The sequence below is a fragment of the Ambystoma mexicanum genome, chromosome 12 (genome assembly GCF_040938575.1).
Source record: "Ambystoma mexicanum isolate Mex_15411 chromosome 12, UKY_AmexF1_1, whole genome shotgun sequence".
NCBI lineage: Eukaryota > Metazoa > Chordata > Amphibia > Caudata > Ambystomatidae > Ambystoma > Ambystoma mexicanum.
In genome coordinates, this window is record NC_090936.1 from 231,759,831 (window position 1) to 231,773,895 (window position 14,065).

Consider the following 14,065-nt stretch of genomic DNA (forward strand, 5'->3'; position numbering starts at 1 on the left):
CTTCACCCAATGCTCTAACGACCCAAAACCAACATCATACTAAACTAAAATAGCCAGCAGTGCGCCCAGTGTTTAGTATGTCTGCGGACAACCGTGGTGACCGCAGACACCACAAACATATCACGGCCTTCTCCCACCTAAACAAATACAGCATTTGACCCATCTCTTACTCCCCCACCCTCTCCAAGCACTCATACACACTCAACACACTCCCCAAAATTGGATTTATGCTCACTTCCAGCGCATGTCCGCGCATCCAATATGGCGGGCGCATCGAAACAATTTGAAGCACCTTGCGCGCTATCCCAGCCAATCAGAGAGCACGTTGTGTGTCCACGGACATGATGCAAGCCAATTATCCAATCAGTGTCCTGTCTGCGGAGCGAACAGGGAAGTGTGTCCGTGGAGCGAACATAGATATCAATAATTTTTTTAGACCTACTTTTTGGTCGTTTTAAGAAAAACTACTGGATGGATTTTCAGCAAATTTACAAAAGCACGCTTTTGGGACCAAGACGCTGCTCCTGCCACAAATTTGGTGAAAATCCGTCCAGCGGTTTGGGCTGTAGGCGCGTAAGAAATGTTTTCTCCATTCAGTCTATGGGAAAAAAATAAATGTTGGGACCCCCCTATAACTTTCCCCCCTCCTTCAGTAGGCTAAGCAACCATAACTCGCCCCACCACCGTGCACTGCTAACACTAACACCCAGGACATCAAAGATGACATCACAAATGTCATTGATGACATCACTGATGACATCACATGTCTGGCTCACTCTTTTTTCCTTCACTGATATATCTAGGGCAGTAACAGGCAAGAACTAAAAAGTCACCATACTATAGTACAAAGTATAGGTTAAGGTTGAGTAACCATTTTGTTAAATAAATCACACCTTTGCACATTGGGCGCAGTCTCATTCCGGGTTACTCAACCTTTACCTATATGACTAAGAGGGTTTGTTCTTGGCCAAACCCAAAACCTGGTGGGACGCGACCATCTACACTGAACTGACTCATCTTGATAATTATTGATAACCAATCTAACTATGTCGCCATCTTAGACCAAACCGCAGCAGCCAAGCTCCTATAGAAAAATATAGTACAAAGTACTATGATGACAGCACAGATGACATTACATGTCTAGCTCCTTCTTTTTTTGTTCACTGACATATGTAAGCCAGGTGGCTTTCTTTTTTTTTTTTTATTTACTTGATTTTAACCAAACGAAATGATTTTTACAAGGTATAAAAAAAGGCTTAGCATAGGTGCTTCTTTCGTTGCCTACACCGCTTGTGAAGTCTGTTCGGTTGCTTTCGCAGGTTTCCGTCTCAGGTGCTTTTGGTGTCGGGGTCGGCGACGATAATGTTTTTTAAGGCAGCGTCGAAGATCTTAACTGCTACTGTAACCCATTTTGTTTTTTCCCCCGCAATCAGTCTACACCACCAAGTGTGCTCTTCTCTGAGAGGGGTGTCATAAAGTAGTGGAAGTAAGAATGCTGTCCGTAGGTAATAGGTTTTCGGACAGTTCAGAATCAGATGCCTTGCTGTTTCTATAGAGTCTGGATTTGCACATAGTCTGCAGATTTTGTTTTCAGATTTAGTGCGAATAGCCCGGATCTCTTTGGTTGGCATCAGATTTAATCTTGTTCTCATGAACAATTTCCGGAGATTCTTATTTGTGAATTTGATGCAATAGTTCAGGGGGAGGTTCAGTTTGTTAGTAGTAGGAGGAAGATGACCAAGAAGTTTTTTTGCGGTTGCTAATTTGCATGTAGTAATCCAGTCTTCTTGTGCTACTTTAATTTTGATTTTTTCCGGGTTGTGGATCAAGTCCTCTTGGGTGCATGCAAGGTCTTGTAGTTTTGCCGTTAGTTTTTTTTCCCAGGCGGTCAGTGCTTTGCAACGCCCCAGCTTTAGTTCTTCTAGAATCGTTTTGTAGATAGGCAGTGAGTCTGGGTCGATGATTTTCCTCAAAGCTCTCATTTGGCTTTGTTCAATGGATGCTGCCAAGGATAGTAAACCAAGCTCGCGTCGTATGGCTGCGATGGAAACAGATTTTGGTAAGCCCAGAACAGCTTTCCAGAGATATCCCTCAAGTTTCGGCCAAATTGACTCCTGAATGTTGAGTGCCACGTCCATTCCATAGATTAATGACGGTACCACCTTTTGCCTGTAGAACTGGATCGCCGGTATTAAAGAGAATTTTCCATATTTATTGTCAATTAGCCTTGTTTGAGTGGTGAGAGTTTTGACTTTGGACCACAAAGCCACGATGGTCGAGTTCTCAGTTTTATGTTCATCAATCATTACACCTAGGTATCTGATGTTTGTAACTATTTCAATCTTTACGTTGTTTAAAAACCAGGAGCCAACCGGTTTGGATTTTGAGAGCTTTTTCCCCAAAACCAAGACTTTCGATTTCTCTGTGTTTATTTCTAGGTCATTTTCAGAGATGAATCTAGCCAGGTTTGCCAACTGGCGCTCGAGACCGACTTGGGTTTGGTCCATCAGGATCATGTCGTCGGCATAGAGTAACCTAGAGACTGCAATGTTTCCAACTTTCGGCGGGAATGCTCTCAAAGGGTTTGCGTATATTGAAAATCACCTAGAAATGCAATGAACAATGAAGGGGCTAAAGGACAGCCTTGTTTGACTCCTCTTTCAACCTTGTCTGCTTCCGATAGCATGCCTTGCCGGCTTCGACGGACTCGCATAGTTGTATCTGTATGTAATGCGATTATTGGGTTCAGGATTTCCTCAGGACAGTTCCAGGTGGTCAATTTAGACCATAGTCTTTGCCGGCTTACTTTATCAAAGGCCTGAGATAGGTCAATGAAGGCAAGGAAAACTTTCGGAGCCCCGTTTTTTACATTGTCTTTGATGATGTTCAAGATCATGATGTTTATACTTGTCGAGGCTGTTTTCAAGAATCCCGTTTGGAAGTGGTCGGTTGCAGGCGAAGTTCTTACCCAGTTTTGAAATTTTGAGAGGAGTAGAGTCGCAAATATTTTTCCCATGATGTCCAGGAGGGCTATCGGTCGATAGTTCGCCGCGTTATCTCTACTTCCCTTTTTAAAGATGGGTACAATGACCGCCTCAGTCCATGTTTTCGGGATTTCTCTTGATGCTATGCAGTGATTGAAAATGTTTGTTATCAAGATGGACCATTCAGTTTGGTTTTGCTTTAAATCTATATTGGTCAGACCATCAGGCCCCGGTGCTCTAGACGTTTTCAATTTTGAGATTGCTGACTTTATTTGGTCTTGAAGTGCTAGGTTTGTCCATGGTACTTCATTTTGGGTTATTGCATCAGTTACGGTTGCAGAGATTGGGGCAAAATGTGCTGAATAGAAAGATGTCCAGGATGATTCCGGTATCGAATTGAGGAGTTTGTCATCATTTCGGATGCCTTTGTTCTTTATTAACGCCCAGAAGTCTCCTACGCTTTTTGAAGATAGCGTTTTTAACATCTGTTCTGCATCTTTCTGATAGAGTACCACTCTCCGATGTCTTACCCAGGTTCTATAAGATCTAGTCGCCGCAGTCAGCAGTTGTTTGACGTTTTCGTTGGTATTTCTTTTATATTCGCGTTGTAATTTTATCAGTTCTCTTCGTTTTTGCACTAATGAATCGTCATATTCATGCTGACCAGTTGTTGTTATGGGCTTGAGACTCTTTTGCTTTTTCGTGTGGAGTAATAGAAGAGGCAAGTAGTTTGGCCTTTCCATGCTGATAATGGAATTTTTTTGATAATCAACGTAGCTTTGCGTTATTTCTTTAACGTTGAGTGCTGTAAGCTGAAGCCGCCTTTGGTTCGCTACCAGTTCCACCCCTGGTGTGTAGCTCAGTCTCGGCGCGTTTATGGATTCCACCGTCATGGCTAGAAGGTTGTGGTCGCTTTCTTTCGTTTTGTAAATCTCAAACGTAGTGACGTGAGATAGTAAAGCGAGAGATATGAAGATGTAGTCAAGCGTGGCTGTTGAGGAGTCACGCTCCCACGTCGGGAAAGCGGGAAGTTGACCCTTCACCATAGCCACGTTATGAAAATGTCTGGCTTCCATCAGGTCTAACCACAGATCTCCTCTTACTTTTGCTGCTGTCGCCAGTACTGAGTGGCTAAAATGATCGCACTTGGCGTTCAGATCGCCACAAATAATGATGTAATCAATGGACAATTCAGCCGTGATCTTGTCTAGTAGCGTGGTCATTTCTTCACAGAAGTCCTTGTTTGTGGTTCTTTGCGGATTCCAATAAGTATTGATGATGGCCAACTTTGAGTTTTGGTTTCCCTTAGGACCGGTTGTTGGATGGCGCCACTCCGTCTGCAGGGTGAGGATGCCATAGGATTCTGCTTTCTTTCCCTTAACATCGATTCCTGATCCAATCCTGATAGAGGTCAAAAGGCCTGCCGATGGTCTGCCTAAAATGCTCTTTGTCGCTGGAGATATTTCGGTGGTATAGCCATCTAGAATTGGTTTTTCCCTCAGCCAAGCTTCTTGGAGGCAGATTATATCAAATTTTGCTAAGTCTTGTGCTTCCGGGTTTAGCAGATGGTCGTGGCCTCTCGTGTTCCACGAGCACATGGAAATGGTTTGGGTGATGGGTTCGGTGGTTGCATACGACGACTTGTCTGACTGTCGTGAGTCGTTGTTGGATAATTGCTAATTTTGCGGATTAGGCTTTAACACTTTTCTTAACCACGGCCAGGGGCCTGAGGGAGCTTGTGGTTGTGAGTGGTTCAGCAGGTCTTTATGATCTGCCGGGCAATCATCCGCTGAGTTTCTGTCTGACCTAAGACGGGTTTTTTTCCAATTTTGGCCTCCTTCTGGTCTGAGGTGGTGAGCTCTGCTCGTCCAGGTCCGTGGGGTATATTTACGTCTATCACGTGGATGGTCTCGTGATTCTACGTGGTGGCTTCGGTACTTAATGTTCTGTTGCGTTTGTGAGGATCGTTTGTAATTTCTGGTTGGCGAATTCGTATTGTGTTGTGTTGGTCCAGTTTGGGTCGAAGGTTGAGGAAGTTGCAATTCTGATAAACCAAAGCCCAATAGATTTAAAGTTTCAAGCGTTTCTTTTGTTGGCTCATGTCTGGGGATGGTTTTTACGTGTAAATATGCTTTGGCCTTTTTCTGTCTATGATAAGGCTCGATTAAGATGAAGTTGGTAGAAGACAGGTGAGTCAAACTAGGGACTTTTGCCAGTATTGTAAGGACTGTTTTTCTGTTCAAAACTAGGAAATTCTTTCCAGACACTAGTTGTCCATTTTAAAAAGGCGAGTTTGTCTCGTAGTTTGCACATCTGTAACAGGGGCCTTTAATGTTTTGTTTGATTCTTGGTTTGACTGGGGGACTATTTCGGTGCCCTCTTTGTCACTTTTCTGCGAATTGTTGTCATCACCGGTCGTTTTGGCCATGACTGTATGGTGCCAGTTTCCTGATCGTACTTCAACAGAGGGTTTTTTGACCATCTTTGGTGCAGACGGTGGAGCTGGATTCGATGTGCCGACGGACACTTTTATTTGGCCCAATGTACGAGAGGAAGTGGCGAGATTTGTTGTCTCTGTAGGTGGAGGCTTCCGCGGTGTAAGGTGTGTATTTGAAACATCTTTCGGTTCCAAGTGTTGTGTCAGGTTCATCAGAGAAGAGTCTGGGGAGGATGAATCAGAGTCATCCACCTCAATTATTGGTTCAATTACTAGAGACGCTGTGTCTTTCTGGAAATTTCGTGCCTCAGCTTGTGGCGTGCTTCTTTTAGGTTGCGGCTCCCCTCCTTGCTTGCTCCAGCTAAAGATTTCTGCAACTTTAGTTTCCGTTTTTTTTGTTTCCTTTTTGCTCGTCTCTGTGGATGGCATCGATTTTCTAGTAGATTCAGCTACACGTCCATTTGACTCTCTGACTTTCTGATGTACGTCTGCTTTTGGTGTTTCGGTTACGGGCATAGTTTGTGTTTCCCTGATGGATTGACCCTTCTTCGCTTTGTCCACTTTTTCCTGTGTGGTTATGAGTCCATTTATGTTTATAAATGGACAGGGTATCTGTGGTGGTGCTACCGCCTCCTTCCTGAATTTGGCTTCTAGATGTGCCATTCTTTGCTCCCACTGATGTTCACGCTCCCAGTTTTTTTGTTCGGAAGCCGTAATGAAGCCTTCCAAAAAGATCACTTTTGAGTTTGTAGTAGCTGCTATTGCAACTAGATCTTTCATCGAATCGTTGAGCGATTCATAAAGCTTTACGAATGGGGACAGGCCCACCGTGATAGCTGACATCACTGCAAACATGTCTGTAGACTGTTTTTTTGATCCATGGACTAGTTTCGGAGGGGATAAGTCACCAGTTTTGTCTTTCCCCAGCGTGGAGGAGCTTCTCTGAAAGTCTGGATGCTGCTTATTTGGAGTTAGTTGGTTCGTGGTGGTTCTTTGAGGTACGTCGTCGTTCCTAGTAATTTTTGATAGCTTGGATTTGTCCAGGTCCGAACCGATGGTTCCCAGCGGTTGGACTTCAGATGATTCGACGGGGGATCTCAAAAGTGATTGTGTACTTCCATTTAATGAATTAAGATGTGAGAGGTCCAGGTTACGCTGGGACTCTAGTACCCTCACTGGAGAAAGGCGTACATCGATTAAGGGTAGAGTTGGTAAATCAATCACTCCCGTTTTCCTTTGTTTAGGATCCGGGGGAGTTTCAGCAGTTGCGTCCAATAATTCGGCGTCCGAAAGTTCGACTTCTCTCTCCAGTTGTCTCTTAGTCTGCCTGGAAAAAAAGTCTTTTAGCGCATGGCATGTAAGCGGTTTAGAGAGTAACGTTTTCCCAATCTCAATTTTTTTGGCTGATGCTCTCTGTTTCCTTTGGTAGTAGTTTGTATTGACTAAAATGCCAGACTCCCGTGGTTTCTGCTGGTGGAGTGCTTTTCTTTTTAATAAAGCTAAGACTTGCGGTTTTTCATTGAAAAATCGCACTACTTCTTACTATCTCCTGCATAACCTATACATACGTACCAACCCTCCCAATTTACTTGCGAAACTTGATTTTCCATTAAAAAATGTCACAATTTTTTACTGTCTTACGCCTAAATTAATGCTACTTCCAATGCGATCTTATGACAAAAATAAACGTTCCCGATTGCTGTGGTGACATCTCCTTCTCAGGTGCTCCCGATTTTTCGCATTCCTACTTATAATATGAAAGTATTCAAATTGTTCCCATCTACTATAATGACCTATCACTTCCAAACCTCTCTGCTATGTACAACACAGCTGAAAAAAAACAAGGGAATTTCATGAACTTAAAATTGTACTCATTTGTGAAGCAGGTTCAACTAACATACTGCAAATAACATATAAAGGCTGCACATAGTCAAATGAAATGCACGCATACACTTTGTTGAGATATCAAATGAGAATACTCCCACGAAATCTGAAAAAGGAACGTGTACATTAACATCATTGCTTTAAACTCACAAAATTACTAACTTCTTCCTTTTACAATTGCAGTGAAGACCACTCTCCTGAAAATGAACAGCATCTACACTACAAACAACATGTCAGAAGAAACCTGGTCATTCCACAAAAAAAGTAAGTACAGTACTACCTTTATATTCTTACTGTTCCTCAAAGAGGCTGTGTGGGTTATTTAAGTAATTTGCGCACCAGAAAAAAACATCGATTTCTGAACCATTCTGCCCACAAATCCCCATTTATTAAACAAAGATTAACAGGCAGAATGGCACACAAATCCCTGTGTTTTTGCAACACAAATAACATACACAAGCCTTAGAATGTTAGTACTACAAAAAAATAGCTGTTTTAATTTTATACCATTACGGTTACTATTAATGCTTCTCCTGACCACTAGCTCACTTTCTACTCTCATCTGAAGCACAGTGTAGTAACATACAAACAGGAAAATAGCCTCCCCAACTCATTGTAACTGCCCAATGCACATTCACAAACCACTACAAACATCTTCCCCATCAAACTCATACACGCATGCACACAGCACACATACATTGTAAAACAGACCAACCCATACCTTCTTTTTTTTCAACAGACCCCAAAGAATGCTTACCAAAAAGCAAGTATGTAGAAAGGAACGCAGAAATAGAGCAAATGAAAATAAAAGTGTCCAAAATAAGCATCCATCTCTACCAGAGTTTGTACAAAACGTTGAAACAAAACAGCTAATGCAGTCATTTAGCGAAACAAAGGAAGATTCAACTACAGAAACTTTGCCTCCTCTATCAAAATGTGGTACGAAACAGAAAATGCTTAACAAGAATTCTGCTACCACTGCTGCTTACACTGCTCCTATAAATCATCCTCAACCCTTAAAACCTACCGCAGAAAATGAATCCTAGAAGCTCTCGTAGACAGTGCATTCCTTCTCAAAAGGAAGTTATTTATTTTAGTGTTAAACAGGATGAAACCACTAACAAAACTAAGTACTAAACTACAAAAGAAACTTCTCAATAAACGGAATGTCAACAATAATAACTTCTTAAATATTTGTGGAGGTGAATGGAGCCACACAACGACCACAGAACCATATTTTAATGAAGCATACAAACAAAATCAAACAAACACAATTGCCTTCCATAGCAGTGGATGAGGATATGAAAAAATCAATAATATCATCATGCAACAGGAAACACTGCTTACAAAAGTATCCCGAGAAAACTCAGAATTACCTCTCCATTCGACGGAACCAGACCGTCCAGTATACAAATGGCCGTGCACGTCAATTTGTAACATCCCTAATAAATCTTTCAAATCTTTACGCCAGTTCCTCAATCAGTATGTGAAAGGTAAAGACAAAATTGCGTAAATACACAGGACTACAAGGACATTCATTAGCCTGCATATCAGGACCTATTTGCAAAGGCACCTTCCATGATATCAAAATGATATCAGCATATCATTCAAATGTAAGAAATCTAGTGTATAAACTGTACTATGCTAAAAGTCCAGCTTTAGAACTAGCCAATTTAAATAACACTCTTCTGCAAGGTACACACAAATACGTACAAGAAGAAATCGACTGTATCCAGAGCAAATATTTTGGAAGTGAAAGCCACTTACAAAATGCAATAGTTTTAGAACAGACTAGCAACAATTCTGCACATGGCAACCTTCTATTACACACATACAAAAAAGAAATACTAAAATTTAAAAGTACATCCGCTGAAGTACCAAGCCATGTGTGTGAGTGTTGCAGCAGAACTTTTTACAAATGTAACACAAAAACTATAGACATAACATACCAAATACAAGGTAATGAAGATTCCAAATGGTTTGAATTAGCTCTCTACCTTTTAGCAGAAAACAAATACCAAATAAGTGAACCCCTAATATGTTGCAGTTACTGCACTACAGAACTTCACACAAATAATTGGAATTATTCCGACTACCAAAACCCCTGCAACAACTCAATTTGTATGAGAGCATCAAAATTCAAACAGTACACCAATTTCAAGCAATAATACGCCTTCAACCAAAAACAGCAAAATTACCTCCCTCTGAATTGGTGAAAGGCATTTGTGGCAAAGTAGTTTATTTGCCATTATATCTGACAGAAAATGTGCACACTCTAGGAGTGCAACGTCCAATAGAGCATTCTTTAATTGTCTTAGTAAATGGTGTACCAACAAAAGACAAAGAAAATTGGCAACAACTTGTGGACTTACATAAAGTTAGACAAGCCTTGCAATATCTGAAAGACAATAATGAATATTACAAAGAAATAAATATTGAAGAAAGCTTAAGGGAAACAACTGAAAAAATTAAAGAGTCATTAGAAACTGGTCAATTTCAACTTCTGGATCCTGCTGCAGTATCCACTCTTTTGGACCATTATACAATTCATCCATTGCACTCCAATGAGAGCATAGAAGATGCACTAGAAACTTACCAAATGCGACAAACCAAAGGGTCACCAATGAGCATATGGGAAAAAAGTATAGAAGCACGTGCTTTTCCACTGCTATTTCCTACTGGCAAAGGAGGAAGATACGATGATAGACCCACTCAGATAACAGTATCAGAATACCCCTCATTACGAATGTATTCTGAAGGTCCCAGATTTAGACAAAATGTGGAATACATATTCCACCTACTCTTTGAAAGTGAACTAGCAACCCTATGTTACAGAGTTGCACACATATTGAAAGCTGGAACCTACTTTCAATATATGTCAGCTACGCAATTAATACAAAAAGTGCAAGAAAAAGATGAGGTTTTACAATCAAGCATAAAAAATCTGTTTGCAAACATGTGTGGTACGAAAGAATACTGGTTCCGACAGCACAGATATGTATGTTGTATGATCAGAAACCTTGGACCACCCACTTGGTTTGTTACATTAAGTTGTGCAGAATATGCATGGGAAGATTTACATGATTTCCTATGTATATCAAACAACACCAAAACCAACATAGATATACTAACACCTGGAGAACTTTGCTCTATAGATATTGTTAATGTTTCAAGATATTTCCAACATTGTTTCATTGCTATGCTACACTTAATTTGTAATAAAACTTTTCCTCCCCTCGGACAAGTGCAGCACTTCTTTTGGAGAAAAGAATACCAAGCCAGAGGAGCACCACATATCCACATGCTTTTATGGATTACAGGTGCACCTAAATTTGGTCAGGACAGTGATGCCACTGTTTTACAGTTCATCCAAAAATATGTCACTTGTGAAATCCCTTCACAAAGGACACATAGTGACCTTCATGGACAAATTGTACAATTTCAAAGATACAAATGTGGCAACTATTGTCGTCGCGAATACAAAAGCAAAGGGAAATATTACACCAAATGCCGCTTTGGTTTCCATAGACCAGTTACAGAAACAGGTGACGTGAACAACTTCATGTCTTCAGTTCGACATAGTGTTAATGGTAAATCAACTAAGAACACGTATTACATACAAAGAACAGAAGAATCAAAATATATCAATGATTACAATGCAATCATTGCCCTCTTATGGAATGCAAACATAGATGTGCAGTACATTGCAGACAATTCCATTGCAGTTGCACATAATGTTACGGCCTACTTAACAAAAGCAGAAAAAACAGAGCTGCAAGACCTCTGGAATGACCTATCATCAGACAAAACACTATCTCAGAAATTGTACAGCCTAGGCATAAAAATGCTCTCTAATAGAGAATGTGGCACCTATGAAGCTACAGATCGTTTAACCGGTACTACTTTATATGGAAAATCTGAAAATATAGTATGGCTAAGTCTTGGTCCTGCTAAATCTAGAAAAAGAGTTCTCAAATCATATGAGGACATAGAAACAATAGCCAACAATGATCCCAACAGCCAAGACATTTTGAAAAACAATTTACTAGACACATACTACCCGAACAGAAGTACCACTTTAGAATCCATGTGTCTATACCACATAGCCCAAAACTTTGCATACACAAATAATATAAAACCTGATGAAAGCAAAGGTAGATATAGAGTGACAGATTGTGAAGGCAGCTTAGTGAAACTTACCAAACGAAGCTTAATTAATCATGTGAAATTGTCATTAAAAACTCCTCAATAGAAAGAACTATATTGCATGTCCCTGCTACAACTTTTTAAACCATGGAGAAAAGAGGAAGAGATACTAAATAACTATGACTGCTATGAAGACGCTTTCAAAGCAAATGAAAGCACTATCACCGATGTGAACTTTACGCAGTACAAAACAATGTTGCATAATGAACAGCAACACAAAGAAGAACTCCAGGCCCAACTAGATAAGGACATTTCCGACAGTAGTCAACCTTCTATAACAGGAAGTCAAGAAACACTAGCACAGCCACTAATAGCAAATGAGGCAGAATTAGCTATGACAGAAGTGTAAAACACCATGTGTCATTATGAAGATGATACAGAAGACTTAACTGTACTACAATCAAAACTTAACAAAGACCAGCACGCCATTTTTGAAGAAGTAACAAAAGAAATTGCACATGGTGTACAACACGAAAATAAAGAATGTACCTGCCAAAATTACAAACCTATACTGCTGTACGTCAGAGGTGAAGCTGGTTCAGGCAAAACATTCTTAATCAGAATCATCAGCAAGTTCCTTCAATAATTTACAAACCACAAACTGTCAGCTGTTGTAACTGCCCCCACAGGTTAGGCTGCCTACAACATAGGTGGTGTCACATCACACCGATTACGACTCCTTCCATTAGAACACCAAAACAAATTATACTATTACAAACTTTATACAGAAGCTGCAATGCAACTACGCAGAGTATTAAAACAAAGGAAAATGCTACTAATAGATGAAGTGAGCATGGTCTCCAACCTAATGTTGGCTTTGATTCACCTCAGATTGCAAGAAGTACTTAAAACAAACTACGAAGAACTCTTTGCAGGAAAACACATTATCATTTTCGGAGATCTACAATTGACACCAGTGAAATGTGAACCTATTTTTAAAACCTTAGGACACAAACTCTGCCGCATAGGAAATGTCAACCTTTGGCAACATTTCCAATACAGAGAATAAACAGAAAACATATGTCAATCTGCAGACCTCACTTACGCCAACATTTTAAAAAGTATTAGAATTGGTGTACTACCTCAAGAAGCACAAGCAATATTGAAAAACTGGCACATCCATGCACTTTATGGTGATAACGCATGTGCTACTGATGTTATGGAACAATTAGTGCATAAAAATGTCAATTGTATGGCCTTAATGCCAACTCTTGCAAGCTGTTCCAAATTCAATGAAACAATTTAAAAAAAAGAAATGCAACCAATAATTGAAATTTGCTCCACAGACAAACAGGACGTACATGGTATGACACTACCCATGTGTCAGCAAGCCACAACAAGACTAAATACTTTAGAAAATGCAATCTCCAACACAGCTGGGTTGGAAAAAATATTAAAATTATCCTTAAATTGTAGAGTAATGCTTAAATGTAACCTTGACGTGGAGCAAGAACTAGTTAATGGGGCACTGGGCACAGTTGTTGGCTTTCAAACATACCCACGTGACAACAACATTCAGTTTGTCAATATTCTCTTTGACAAACTTTCAGAAGTAAAAAGGATAGGGCGCTCAACAGCTGTATTCCTTCTCTTCAAAGACATGTATGTACGTAGAGAACAATTTTCTCTGACTCTTGCATATGCAGTCACCATTCATAAATCCCAAGGTCTTACCCTAGACAAAGCATTGATAGATATTGGAAACACAGTCTTTAAAGAAGGCATGAGGTACGTAGCACTATCACCCTTACGTACACTTGATGGTCTATTTCTAATCAACTTTGATGCAAGTAAAGTGAACGCTGATATTCCTTGCATTTTAGAATACAATAGACTGCATTCACTGTACACCCCCCATCTGAAATCATATCCTGTTCCAGAAAAGAAAAACATTGAAAAAAGAAAACTAATTCAAACAGAAATGTAACGGGATCTGACTGCAAATCCTTCAAAGAAAACAAAAGAAGCTTATACTTCATCAATTACCACAAGCCAAGAAGACCCTATTAGTGAAAGTAAATCAGGTACTTCTTCAAAGAAGGAACAGAAACTCAGAGAAAATCACTCGGACACAGAACTATCTGGTCCATTCAAATTTTCAAATGAAACTGGTGTAAGTTGCGACGCAAATGTAGCAATGAATATTCTATTTCAATTGTCACCAATTGTTAACAACATTTACTTACACAGTACAGACCAATTGTGTTTGCAAATGTTAGTCCTTCATAGAATCGCAACAAACAATCCTTACAACAGGTATAGCGTTCACGGAATAAGACAAGAATTGGACTACTGTGCTGGAATGGTGAGATTCACTATAAACTCACAAGAAGATCCACAAGAATTTCTAATGTACTTACTACAAGTACTCGAAAACAAAAACCTACCTATAAATGAAATCTTCTACATTTCATACAGGTGAAAACATACATGCATTCTCTGTAACAATGTGACACAGGAACAAATCCCTAATGAGCGATTTGTGTATGTATCCATACCTAATTGTGAATCCATTCAATTTCAGCAACTTCTACAAAATGCAAACAACGCCAGA